Source organism: Canis lupus, chromosome 26 (assembly GCF_011100685.1).
Source record: "Canis lupus familiaris isolate Mischka breed German Shepherd chromosome 26, alternate assembly UU_Cfam_GSD_1.0, whole genome shotgun sequence".
Lineage (NCBI taxonomy): Eukaryota > Metazoa > Chordata > Mammalia > Carnivora > Canidae > Canis > Canis lupus.
Window position 1 is genome coordinate 12,873,354 of NC_049247.1, and position 14,110 is coordinate 12,887,463.

A 14,110-nucleotide genomic window follows, 5' to 3' on the forward strand; every position below is an offset into this window, starting at 1 on the left:
AAGGAGAGAGGGCTGAATGAACAGGAGGGAGACAGACAGAATAAATGAAAATATGATTGACTTCTTACCTCGGCCCGGCTCACACATGGTTCTGAGCATTTAATAAACAGGTTGACACTCTGAGTTCCCCTCATTAGGGGAACACGGAGACCTGGACTATCATAAATCAGAAAGCCAGGTTATCAAAGCTTGTGATCTTTAACTGTGTCAGGGCGCCCTCCTGTCTGCTCAAAAGGAGGCAGCAACCTGCAAGCTGCAAAGAATTAGCCGCTGTGCCATGATTTAACACACACGCCCCCGGAGGAGGCGGGAGGCTGGGCCGGGCAGGGAAAGGTTGCCCAGGTACCCAGCACAAGTACAGCTGTCTTGGGAGTGCACGGTATTCGGGAGATAATGATAAACCAAGAAAAAGACCTAACGTGTTTGCTGAGGCTGGCAGTGATCAGGGGAAATTGAGGCGAATGCTAGGATTTCCAGGCTGGATGGGGGCATTGGAAGTCCTTCATTCCTGTAGTTTACCAGCCTGGCTTCATGTCAGAATCTAACAGAAAATGGGTAATTTCTAAGAAAGACACATCTCTCCTAGAGGCCTCAAATTGCGTTCAAGAGAAATGAATACATTTGTCCACAAAAAGCTTTACAAGCAAATGTTCATAGCAACTTTATTCATAACAGCGCCAAACTGGAACCAACCCAAGTATCCCTCAGCAGAAGAATGGATAAACACACTGTGGTATGTCCATACAGTGGAGTACTATTCAGTAATGAAAGAAATGAACTCCCAATACATGCGACATGAGTGGATCACATAGACCAAATGCTGAGTGAAAGAAGCCAGGCACAGGAAAGCAGACACCAATCTATGACAATGGAAGTCAATAGAACAGTGGTAGGATAGGGGGAACCCAATTTGAGGAATTTTCTGGGGAAATCGAAATATTCTACATTTTAATCTGGATGATGGTTATGGGACTGAATACATTTACAAAAAGTCATTAATCAGTACATCTACTATTTGAATATTTTACTATATGTAAATTACATCCCAATAAAGTACTGGAAAAACAAGCACACAAATGAATGAATACAGACCTTAGGGCCTTTGTACATGTTATTCCCTTTGCCAGGAGTATTCCCCCTCCAATATTTATGAGACTGGCCCCATAATATCATTCAGGTCTTCACTAAATGTTCACATGTTCAAAGAACTCAGCCATTCACTGTTACATTGCTGGTTTTTTTTTTTTTCATTTGTCTACATATTCCTCATCATGCTCAGAAATTACCTTGTATATGTGTTTATTGTCTGCTTCCTCTTCTAGCCCCATCACCATGAGACTGTGAGCTCCTAGAGAAGGCCTTACCCATCATATTGACTACTTGTGCTGTGTTTCTGTTTACCCCTTTCCACCTGCTACCCACCATTCTATGTCCTACTGTCAGCTCAGAACCACCTTGTTGGAATACATCAGCATCCCTCCTCACTTTCTGGCTTCTGGTTGAGTTTTGGCCAGTGGGAAATCCTAGTAGGAGACTGAAAGGAAAGGGAAGTGAGGCATTAGAGTGTCATCTCTACTCCAGGAGGTCACTACAAGCTGGCTGTCTCTCTAGACTAGTGGTTCTGAACTGGGGCCTATATTAGCCCCAAAGGACATTTGGCAAAGTCTGGAGGGTGCTGCAGGCCTTCCAGGTATAGAGGCCAGGGATCCTGCTAATGCAAAGAATCCTACAGTGCATAGAAACCTCCCCCCAACACAGAAGGATCTAACTCTGAATATCAACAATCAACAGTGATGAAGTTAGGGGAATCTTTTTTTTTTTTTTTTTTTGAAGTGAAGTGAAAGTTTATTTATTGACTTATTTGTGTATATTTTTATTGGAATTAGATTTGCCAATATATAGTATAACACCCAGTGCTCATCCCATCAAGTGCCCCCCTCAGTGCCCGTCAACCAGTCACCCCATCCCCCCACTCACCTCCCCTTCTCTACCCCCTTGTTCGTCTCCCAGAGCAAGGAGTCTCTCATGTCCTGTCACCCTCTACTGACTTTTCCCACTCATTTGGGAAATCTTTTCTCAATAAAGGTCCCAGCTCTCCTAAGGAGGTCCTTCCTCAAAGCTATCTCCCTCAAATTCAGATGATATGCGTAACATTCTCCCATTCCTTCAGGTCTACAGGTTGGAAAAACCCGTGTTGCTAGCTTGCAGGTCCCACACTGTCCCTTTATGCTTCTCTAATATCCTGCCTACATCCTAGTCTGAGCACCTTTATGAAACTCCTTAAAGTAACCTAACCAGAGTTGATTCTTCTGTTTCCTGATGGAACCCTGACAAATACAACATTTCATCCCCGGCAGCCATATGTCCAATAAATAGCAATAAGTATCTGCTAAATTAATTAATTCATAAATGATTAATTAATTAAATGATTAAGAAGCTCTCCCCAGGAGATTCGGATTTAGAAGTCAAAGCTAAATCTTAGAATTTATAACCTTTCAGAGATATCCCAGGCAATCCTACAACAATGCCTTTATGTATTAGTGCAAAAATAGGCCCAAGGAGGGGAAAGTACTCTTTGGGATCACATTGTTGTGAGGAGTAGACTGTGGTCCAGTAAGTACCTGGTCTGGGCTGTTAGTTTGTTACTGTTAGTTTGTTACTTTCCTTAAATTGTGTTTTTTCCAGAACATTTGCGATGCCTTTGGGCATAATGCAGATTCTGACATCCAGATCTCCTGGATGTCGAGGAGAAACATTTAATCTGTGAGGTTCTAAGTCATCTTCACATGGTTCTGAATGTACAGGGATGAAGAGACAGCTCCACAGAGGGGACAGCAGCCTGAGGACAGATATTTCTGGCTCAGTCCCAGATACTGCCACATTCAAGCTCCCTGACCAATTAAGATTCAGTTCCCTCACCTGGAAAATGAAGATGATAATGCTCACCGCTCAGGTTTGTCCTGAGCCAATGCCTAGATAGCACATGGTCAAGTGCTGGGCAAGGAGTGCCATTTCAGACAGTGAGTGGTCAAGGCTAAGGTGTGGTCCACTCCAATTTTCTATAGTTTGTGCTCTAGAGTTCTCAGAGTTCTCAATGGGACTGAAAAAGGACAACTTGAATTTAAAAAAAATAAGAGAGTCAGTCCTCTATATTCTCGGCTAAAACGTAGAATGTAGGAAAGCCAGTCCCAAGCCCCCAAGACTCAAATTATAGGTTTAAATTGCTTACCACAGCTTTAAACCTGCCTGTGAAAAATATCCACATTCTTTTGTGAGCTTAAGAGAACAAGGCTTCCTCTAGGTTTCCTCAAAAGAGTAGAATTAGGATCTCATGTTTGCTCTTCTCTCTTTACACTCAGATTAGAGTCTTTAACACCAGAGAACTATCAGATTTTCCACTCAGAGTGAATGGACTGGAGAAAAAAAGGAAAAAAGAAAGCTTCTTCTGTCCCTCCATAATGTGGGCTTGGACTTTGAAGACTTGGACGTTGACTAGTCTAAGGAAAAACAAAAATGTGTGCTTCTAAATGCCTTGTAATTTAGACTTAAGGAAGGACCAAAGGGATGGTGAGGATAAGGGTATATCCTCTTTAGTGGAGACTTAAATACAGTACTTTCTAACTCTGAGACTCAAGATTTTCATCTATAAAATGGGGAAACAGGGATCCCTGGTTTGGCCCAGGGCACGATCCTGGAGACCCAGGATCAAATCCCATGTCAGGCTCCCGGTGCATGGAGCCTGCTTCTCCCTCTGCCTGTGTCTCTGCCTCTCTCTCTCTCTCTCTCTCTCTCACTGTGTGCCTATCATAAATAAATAAAATAAAATAATTTAAAAAAATAAAAATAAAAAAATAAAATGGGGAAACAGCAGTACCTACTTCAGGAGGCCAAGGTAAGGACAGACTGATGAAATTGTAGTAATTATTTACCACCTATCAGCAAGTTTGTAGGCAACCTTCAGTTAACACTCTACATTGTTGTACATTGTCCTCAGGGAAAATCCCTTTAATTTTTTCTTCCAATTATTCAATATTGTTTATTATAGAAAACTTAGGCAGTATATAAAAGAACGATAAAGAAAGCAAGAGTTACATGACACTGCCCCACCCAGCATCCTAAGATAGTTACCATTAACATTAGGGTAGTGCTTTTCATGCATCTCTTTATCCATTTTAAGCTGTTTTTAAAATCCGGCCTGCTGTTGGGATCAGCTATGATCTGCACATTTTAATCCGACTATAGCACTTTGGACTGTATGGATACATAAATGACTTGAACTTTCTAGGCCTTGGAACCTTAACCTATAAAATGGTATATTCATTCTCTAGGGCTGCTGGAACAGATTTCACAAACTGAGTGGCTTAAAGGAAGAGAAATCTATTTTCTCTGCACCCCAGAGGATTGAGCCCTAAATCAAGGTATCAGTGGGAGTGTTCCTTCTGGAGGTTCTGAAGGAGAAGGCGCTCATGCCTTCCTCCTAGCTTCTGGTGACTGCCACCAATCCTTGGAGTCCTTTGGCTGTAGACACATCACTTGAATCTCTGCCTCCTCCTTCTCATGACCTTCGCCCCCATGTCTGTTCTCTTCTTATGAAGGGCCTTTGTCATTAGATGTAGGGCCTACCCTGATAATTCAAGATGATCTTATGTCAAGATCCCCTACCTTAATTATATCTGCAAGACTCTTTTTCCAAATAAGCTCACATGTAGACTACCTCTTAGGGGGCCATGCTTTAACTCACTACAAATGAGAATAAGAATACTTGCCTCCTGGGGTAACTGTGATAAGTTGAATAGGATCATGTTTATGCAGTTCTTGGCACATGATAATGATCAATAAATGCTGTGTATTAATAATCCTATCTGAAGGGCATTGTTTTTCCTCCTTCTTTCTGGAGGAATAAAATAAGATATAAATAAACAAACCTAAATGAATAATTTTGAGGTGCAAGTGGGTGCCAAAAAGGTGGTTTTCTCTGATTCTCTGTGAGCTCTCTCTACTGTCTTAAAGAAGAGACTTTTGATGTATTTATGCCCTGATTTTTTTTCTCTCTCTTTTCCCTGGGGCCTCTCTCTTCTTTCTGGCTTTCCTTCCTCTAGACATAGCTCAGCAGGCTTGGCCATTTTATTGGAAAACACAAAGCTTCAGAAGGCATAGATTCAACCAAATCAATTAGGTGAATTACATTTTATTTAGAGTGAAAAATCCACCATTCATTTCAACATGTAGCTTTTCATGCTTCTGTGACATTGAGGTTGAATAGAAATCCTTTATAGCTTCATTATTTTAAAGCATAGAGTTGTTCTGATTTTTTTTTTAACTTGACAGATGAAAATCAAGACCGATGAAAATGCTGAACGAGGAAGCTATTGCTCACTTCACAAAAAGATTTGTCCTTGACCAGATGATGCTCCTAGTGCATTTCTGGCAACTTGATTTATAAGAGGTGGATAATAATAGAGCAAGAAAAACAATGGAGTGGGAATGCAGAGCAATGAGTTTTATTCTGGGCTGCATTATCTTTTAGCTGTGTGGCATCATGTGCTAATGTGACCTCTCTGTGTCTTGATTTTGCTACTGTAAAATGAAGGAGAGTTGGAAGAGGTGGCTGCCTACGTGCCTCCCAGCTCTGACCCTTTTAGAGCTCATCCACCAAATGCCAACATTTCTCCATTCACCCTTCTAAAGATTTAACTTCAATCCCTTAACCACTGGCCAACAGAACTTTGGAGATGAATTCAACAACTCTTCTACAGGTGAGACACATAATGGCATTTGTTGACTTGGAAACTTCCATGATTTTTCATCCAAGAACAGGGAGTTCTGAAGCAAATGAGTGTGACAGGAAATAAGCTACCACACACAGGAAGCTGAACAACTGTCTCAAAACAATACACTCACACAGGTCCCAAGGCTGTGTGTCCACTTGTCCAGTGGCAGGATCCGAGATGACGTCCGAGAGTGAGATGGCGAGAAGAACTTTTGTGAACAGAAGGCTTGGCTTTCCCCATGAAGAAAAAGTAGCTCAGACCACATTTTACCATTTCTGTCCCTCCTACCACATCTTATACAGGATTGGTGCTTGGCTATAGCTCACTGACTCACTGAGTGTCAACTGTTCAGGAGGAACAAGGGACAGGTTCTTTCCCAGAGAACATTGACCATGGGTAGGAATCTTCATGAACTCAGGTGGTAGGAGAAAATGTGGACAGGGAGTGACTCCATTGTAGATCTGGCTGGGCAGCTGCTCTAGCTTCCCATGTCCATTCAATCCACTATTCTCCACTTGCCTCTTCCTTTTGGGCCTTAATTTTTTCATGGTCACCATCCCCTCCTCTTTTTCTTTCTCCTCCTCCTCTCCCTCCACATACCCCCCTTCTTCTCCTCCTCTCTTTATCTCTCTTCTCTTCCTCTTCCTTTTCTTCTCCTTCCTTCTCCTCCTCATCATCATCTTCATTGTCTCCATCATTATCATCATCATTACGTTCATCATCGTCATCATCACCCTCAACATTGTCATAGCTGCCATTTTTCAATGTTTACTGTATATCTGACAGTATGCTAAATACTTTACATTCACTTTCTCATAACCATCACAACAATCTTAAGGATGTCTTGTTTGCACCCCCTTTGCCCCTGCCCTGCAAATAGATCCTGAGATTTGGATACAAATAGTTTATTTGGGAGGTGATCCAAGGAAGCATGGGGAGGGAAGAAGAGACAGGAAAGAAAGGAGAAATAAAGGTGAGTGGTCAATGCTGAGGGTATCTGGGACACAGTCAAGCTGCAGACTCCTGAGGGGCTGTGAGAACACATGAGGGAGTAGAATCTTTATCCATCACATGTCATTATTTATTGGTTGAGGCTACTCCTGAGGATATTACCACCTGGCAAGTCTGATCTGCCCCCTCCTGAGCTGAGCACAGGTCAGCAGTCAGAGAAAGCCCTTGGACAGAGGGATGAACATCAGTATTTTTGGAACTGAGCCATAAGTGGCTTGGATAGGGTAGGTGGGGGTGAGGAGACATGGGCAGGACACCAACAGCATCCACGATGCCATTATTATTCCAGTGTTGGAGATGAGGAAAATGAAGTTTAGAGAGGTGAAGTAACTGACCCAGATCACAGAATCCTAAGTGGGTAGAGTTGGGATTTGAACCTGGGTCTGCAGATGACAGAGCCTGAGCTATTAACTCCATGCTCCCATCCACTAAAGGTGAGGGTTAGCTCTAAGCTGCCCTCTACCCACAGCTCACTCCTCTCAAATATCTCGTGATGAGTCCCAGAACATGGAAGGGGCAGTTTTGAACACGGAGATGGGACCCCAGGCAATCATGAAGTTTCCACCTTCCACATCAGTTGGCTGCATAGTCCTCTCAGACACCTCTCAGTTAATGAGGTTTGAGGCTCTGCAATTTGAAGAAGTCACTCCAAAACTCTGAGCCTCAGTGTCCTCACCTGGATTGTGGGAGAAATAATAAGATGGGTACCCTCCGCAGAAGCTGGTGGCCAGAATTCAAGGACATCATGCACAAGAGGAGGATAGTGCAGCCTCTGGCAAATAAGAGCCTGGTAGCTGTTAGCTTATTATTTCTATCAAATATTACTAATTATTATAATTACCCGGGCCTTTGGTCTTCCACCTACCATATACTGTTTCCAAAATGAAAATCAATGAGTGGGAAATATCAGAAAGGGAGACAGAACATGAGAGACTCCTAACTCTGGGAAACGAACAAGGAGTGGTAGAAAGGGAGGTGGGCGGGGGGTGGGGGTGACTGGGTGACGGGCACTGAGGGGGGCACTTGTTGGGATGAGCACTGGGTGTTATTCTATATGTTGGCAAATTGAACACCAATAAAAAAATAAAATAAAATAAAATAAAATAATAAAATAAAATAAAATAAAATAAAATAAAAATCAAGACATTACCCTGGACAGAGTCTAACAAGAAAAGATGACAGAGAAAATAAGGCAAATTCAATCTCCAGTCTTTCCAACACAGTCTACCAGGTCAGGCAGCTACAACCACCACTGTGTACGCATATTTAATGGAATGGAAGACGGTGTCTGTAGAGGCCTACAGGTGTCTAGCCAGGCCTGGACTGAGACACTCTTCTTTAAGTTGCCCAGATTCAAAGTTTGACTTTCTATGATCCTACTTCTTTCCTTATCCCTCACAGTCTGTTTGCAACCCAGCAGCAGCTAGAGTAGTTCTGAAAGAAAGAAAGAAAGAAAGAAAGAAAGAAAGAAAGAAAGAAAGAAAGAAAAAAAGATCATCTCATGCCTCTGTGGGAAATATGAGAAAGGGAGACAGAACATAAAGACTCCTAACTCTGGGAAACGAACTAGGGGTGGTGGAAGGGGAGGAGGGCGGGGGGTGGGGGTGAATGGGTGACGGGCACTGAGGGGGGCACTTGATGGGATGAGCACTGGGTGTTATTCTGTAAGTTGGCAAATTGAATCCCAATAAAAAATAAATTTATTATAAAAAAATATAATAAAATTGAACTATGCTTTTTCCCTTCCTCTTAGAGAAAGGCAAAGCCTTGACAGTGGCCACAGAGGCCCCATAATGCATAGTCTGGACATGCCCTCCTTTGATCTCTCTGCCTCCACTCTGAGCACTCTCCTGTCGCTCCTCCACAGATGCCTTTGGTGATTCTGAGGCTATTGTGCATGCTCGGGGCATTTCCACTGGCTGTTCCCTCCATGGCCATGTGGCTCACTTCACTGCTTTCCTCAAGTCTTTGTCAAATGTCACATTCTTTAGAAGGACTTCCCCAACTACATCATTTAAATTATAACAATCTCGAATCCCTACCCCATTGCTGAGACTCAACCCTCCTGTCTTTATTGACCTCTGACAGATTATATTTCTTTGTTACCTATTTATTACTTCACAGTATACGGTTTGTCTCCCTCCTATAAAACAGTGGTTATCAACCATGAGTGACTTGGTTGGTTAGATAACCCCCTAGACATTTAGCAACATCTGGAGATATTTTTTAGGTTGCCGTGATTGGGGAGGGGTGCTCCTGCCTTCTAGAGGGTTGAGGTCAGAGATGCTGCTGAACACCTTACAATGCACAGAACAGCCCCTACCACAGCAAATTCTCTAGCTCGAAATGTCAGTAGCCCTGAGGTTGAAGAACTGTGCCACAGAATGAAGCTTCACAAAGACAGGGCTTTGGGGCATTTTTTTTTCCTTTATTGCTAGATCTTGACCTCTAGAACAGTATCTGGCACATAGCAGTCATTTAATAGATATTTAGAGGATAAAGAATGCCTAGAAATGGTCCCTAGGGTGAAGACTTTCAGATTCATTGATATCTCAAAATTCCTCTTCAAACCAGCAGCAGAACAAAAATACACAGACACTGGCCAGACCACAAGAAACAGCCAGGTCCTTGTTTGGAAAAGGAATCATTTTCACCGGAAAGAAAGAAAGATGTCCCTCTGACAGCCCCACCCGGAACTCGCACATTGTGTTCTAAGTTTAACACATCTTGTGTTCTCTCTGCTGAAACCCTTGGCCCCAGCCCATAATATCCCTGAATCCAGGAAACCATTATGAGTGATCAGGGTCAAAGGTTGCTCCTATTGTAACCCACTTCCTCCATCAGAGTTTTAAATTTGGAAAACGTTCTTATTGCTATTGTGTGGAATGGCAGGTCCCAGATAACCTCAGAATGATTTTTATTTGTCTACCATGACCCACCACCACTAAAAAAAAAAAAAAAAAAAAAGTTAAAAAAAATTGCAGAGCAGGAGGGGGCTTTCCTCAGAACATAATGTTAGTAGACAAGGAATCAGATAAGAGCAGGCTGATATTTTCAGCCTTTAACTGAATAAAAGGAAGGAGAAGTTGTCAGATTCCCAGAGGGACCCCTAAATGAAATTCCATTTCTTTTTTTAAAATGACCAGAATAGGAAAAAGATTAAAACCCTAAAAGAGTATCAATTTTAGGTGACAGTAAGTGCTTAAAACTTTTAAGGAGATTATTCTAATACCCTTGGAAATTTCTGCAATGTTCCACCCACCTTTTACATGAAGAGTAGTCATGGTACCCACAGATATATCCTGCCTTAAAACTCTAGGGCATCAGAGAAATCTCTGGATTTGGCCAGGAAGAGAAGAGGAGAGAAAGGGAAGGTGATGAGAGATGACAAATCTCAGAATTACATACGGTAATTAGATGGCAAGAGGAGGTTGTGTTGGTCAACAGTGTAAAACAATGGGACACGTGGCCATTTTGGAGGAGACTGCATGCAAGAGGAAGAAGGAGGTAGAAGGTCTTTGATGCACTTGCAAGGTCAGAAAAAGTTACTCCAGTCAATTCAGCAAATACTCATGGAGCCCCACTCTGTCTAGAGTTTGGTGTTAAGGCTGGCAGTACAAAGACAGGAAGTACAAATGTATGATGCCAAATGCACGGGCATTGGCCTGGGCTTAAATTCTCTCACTGCCACTTACTTGCTATAGGAGCCTGAGCAGGTTGACTTAATTCCATGCAGAATTGGTTTCCCCATCTGTAAAATAGGATTGAAAACAGTAGTTACCTACTTCATGGGGTTGCTGTGGGGATGCTATTTGGCAAAGTGCCTAGCACGTGGGACACTAGTCAACAATAAATGTCACTAGAGTCAGAAGTAAGACAAGGTCCTTTCCCTTAAATTGCTCATAATCTAGCAGGGCATCATAATCAAAAGAACAATCAACATTTATCTTGCATTCACTGTCTGCCAGTTAGTTTCTATACATATGCTTTACAAATATTATTTCATTGAATCCCATATAACCTGTGATAGATAAGTGCTGTTCAATAATGCCTGGTTCTTCTCCTATTAGGGCAATTGCACTTCCCAGGTATCTTGCATTTGGGTTGGGCCATGTCACTAATTCTGGTCAATTGAGTATGGGAGAAAATTATACCTATTCCTGCCTGTCTGGAGCGTTTAATTGCCAGTGCATGACCCAAATGCAAACAATCTTCCCCGTGCCACCAGGAGAAGTGCCACTCCAGTTGGTAAGACCTTGGTCACCATTGGGATTGAGCCCCAGTTACCCACACTTGTCCACTAACATATCCTATACCCTATACTGGCTGCCTTCCCGTCCTTCTCATTTTGTCACTTTCCTGAAATCATTTCCCTGCTGCCCCCCTCCCCATCTTCCGGTAATCAAATTCCAGTTGTTGGAGGATTACCTACTCTGAAACAGCAATAGTAATCCATTTGATCTTGCAAATCCCATTTAGAATTATTTAAAGATGAGCTAAACTCACTATCCGTTCAGCAAAGTAGGTGTTGACCCTACTCATTATTCCAACTTATCTTGCAATATCTTATGTTTTTGTAAATGTTCTTGGGTTATTACTCTTGGTCCAAGGATGAGGATGATAGCAGACGATGTGCAAAGAACATGTAGCATGAATAAAAAAATAAGCTTTGTTGTTTGATATCTAAGTCCATTGAGAATTAGAGACTGGTAATTACTAGAGCATGATATTGCTATCTTGACTCTTATAGAACTCTATACCATAAATATCATTCTCATCCCCACTCCAAAGGCAGGGAACTTGAGTACAGAAAGGTTATGTAATCTGCCTGATTTCCAGGTCTCAGACCTGACAGTCAAATTCACACCCACTTCTAAGTCTCAAGTTCATGCTCAAAACCACTATACCATATATATATAAAGAAATGTAAGTAAGCAAAGATGTCTAAGAGATCAGAGAACCCTAAACAGCTTGAAAAATCTGTTGACAGCATAGCAAGTTAGAAAGCCTACCCAAGGAAAACCATACCTTCTCCTGAGAATTAAAACCTTCAGTCTCCTAAAACAGACTGCCCCCACATATACCTCTGTGGATAAAATCACCAGGCATAGCATCCAGAACCAAGAAGATAGTACACATCAGTCTGTGAACATAAGGGTAGGAGAAAGATATAAGTGGAGCAAAGGTCGTATTTCTTGCCTCCCAGCACCACCCTGCAACCATACAGGGCAGATGGGGAGAGTCTGTGCTCACTGAAGTTGGGTAAGGCCCCCTTCCTCATCTCCTTCTCCTGACTGTTCAGACTGATATCACCTGTATCATCTCTTCCAAGAAAAAAAATGGCAGCCACAGAAAGCTACTAGTCCAGCTTCCTGGATTAGATGATTATTACACGATGATTACACAAGAGATGTGATGTGCTCAATTACTGGGCCATTAAAAGGGAACATGAAAGAAGGACACATAAGCAAGTCATAGAGGGACCAAGGTACCCAGTGGCCAGAGTAAATTCTTTCTCGTGTCTAAAACAGGCAGGTCTTCATAAGTTTGGAGGACCTCACGCTAAAGGAAAATCTTTAAAACTCAGGGAAGACAACAAGATTTCCTACCTAGCATCCTCTATCTTGTCATCCTTACAGACTATAGCAGATTTCTTGATGCTTTGCCCCCATCCCCTCACTGCTTGGGGTTTCCACACTTGCCAGAGACCTCTTCCTGTAAGCCAGGGCCAGGCCAGCAGGCAGGAAATGAGGCTGACTATGTCTTTGCACGTCCCTCAGAATGAGCGGCTCCTGAAATTTTATAGCCTAGGCACCTTGCTCCCCTCACCCTAGTCCTGGGTGTGTCTTCCTGTCTAGGGCTTTCTCTACCTGAAGGAATGAGTCCAGCTTTGTACAGAACAGACCGGAAGTGCTAAGGAGCTGATGAACCCGGAGTAGACCTCAACCAATGACAAATGTAAGATAAAGGGTAAATAACTGTGCTTCCCTGCTTTTCATGTGGGACAGTTCTGAAGTGTGCTCCACATCATCTCCCAGAAGCTCCTAGTGTAAGCCTGCTGGACACAAGAAATAAAAATATAGTGAGCCCAGTTAGCTTTCAATTTTAGATAGGCAATGAATAATAGTATAGGAATGTTGTATGGGACATACATACACTAAAAAATGAGTTGTTGTTTTTCTGACATTCATATGTAACTAGATGTCTTTTATCTGGCAACCCTACCTCAGGGCTGTAACTTTCTTATTAATATACTCTTTTCATTTCCTTATTTCCCTACCAGGGCTTCCTGGGAATTGCCTCCCAATTAAACAATCTGTCCTCAAATCGTAGTTACTTCTGGAAAAACCCAACCTAAGACAGAGACTTTAAGCCACTAAGGGTAAAGGTGTGAGAGTTCCTCCATCAAATACCCTCTGCAATTTATCTAGGCAAGAGCTGAATTCATCACCAGGTCACCAAAGTGGGTGTTGATCCAACTCATTCTTTCATCTGACATTGAAATTCTTCTATTCTCTGGACAGTGGGAAAAGGAATCTCACTTCTCAGCTTCACCAGTAGGTCTCAGGAGTAAGAAAACGTCATTGTGACTCATCAGACCCCTCCTTCATTACTGGTCCCAAGCTCCCCACCTTTCAGGGAATATTCCACAGGAAAAGACACCAATGGATCGAAGTCAACGAGGCGGTGTAGAGATCTATGCCCAGTTTCTACTCTAGATGAAGACCAAATTACATAATAAAGAGAAGCACCAGAATTCCATCCTAGGTTCTGTGTGACATCATGTGAGGGCCAAGTACATAGGCTCTGCGCTCTGAGATTGAGTGGAAGACTTCATTTGCTACTTCTTGAGCAGGTGACTTCACCTTGCTGAGCCTCAGTTTCCCCATCTGTCAAACAGCACACAGGATAGTCGGAAGCATTCGGGGACGTGACGTGGACAAGATCATTGTTGACTGTGATCACGGCGATTATCGTGCTACCCTGGTGTCGAATTTGTTTTGTACAACTGTAGGCCATCACAGCCTAAGGGTTCTGTTTCCCCAGCAGAAATTGGAAGCAATGCCTATAATGTGTCAAAGGATTTAAAATCACTTCTCCTGGGAGCTCCTGGTTGGCTCAATCAGAAGAGCATGTGACTCTTGATGTCAGGGTTAAGAGTTCGAGCTCCACAGTGGACTGTAGAGATTACTTAAATAAATAAAAATCTTTAAGAATAATAAAATAAAATCACTTCTCCTGGGGTGAGGCTGTGGCTCTGAATGTTTTGTATAGGGTTCTCCTTGGAAAGAAGTCCCAACACCAGGAGAAACAGTGAACATCTAGCA

At 42.5% G+C, this 14,110-nt stretch overlaps 1 long non-coding RNA gene across 3 annotated transcripts; it reads right to left on the reverse strand.

Annotated features, from left to right (window-relative positions):
* Positions 1-1,185: 1,185 nt before the first annotated feature.
* Positions 1,186-13,531, reverse strand: LOC102152704. 3 transcript variants are annotated; one of them, XR_005379200.1, is made up of 5 exons: positions 13,415-13,531; positions 12,653-12,840; positions 11,811-11,925; positions 10,478-10,533; positions 1,186-1,534 (listed from the first exon to the last, which is right to left on the reverse strand). It is a non-coding gene; the product is annotated as an uncharacterized LOC102152704 (long non-coding RNA). The 3 variants fall into 3 exon arrangements; XR_005379201.1 differs by having other exon boundaries at positions 12,653-12,837; positions 13,415-13,528; XR_005379202.1 differs by having other exon boundaries at positions 13,325-13,448.
* Positions 13,532-14,110: the final 579 nt, after the last annotated feature.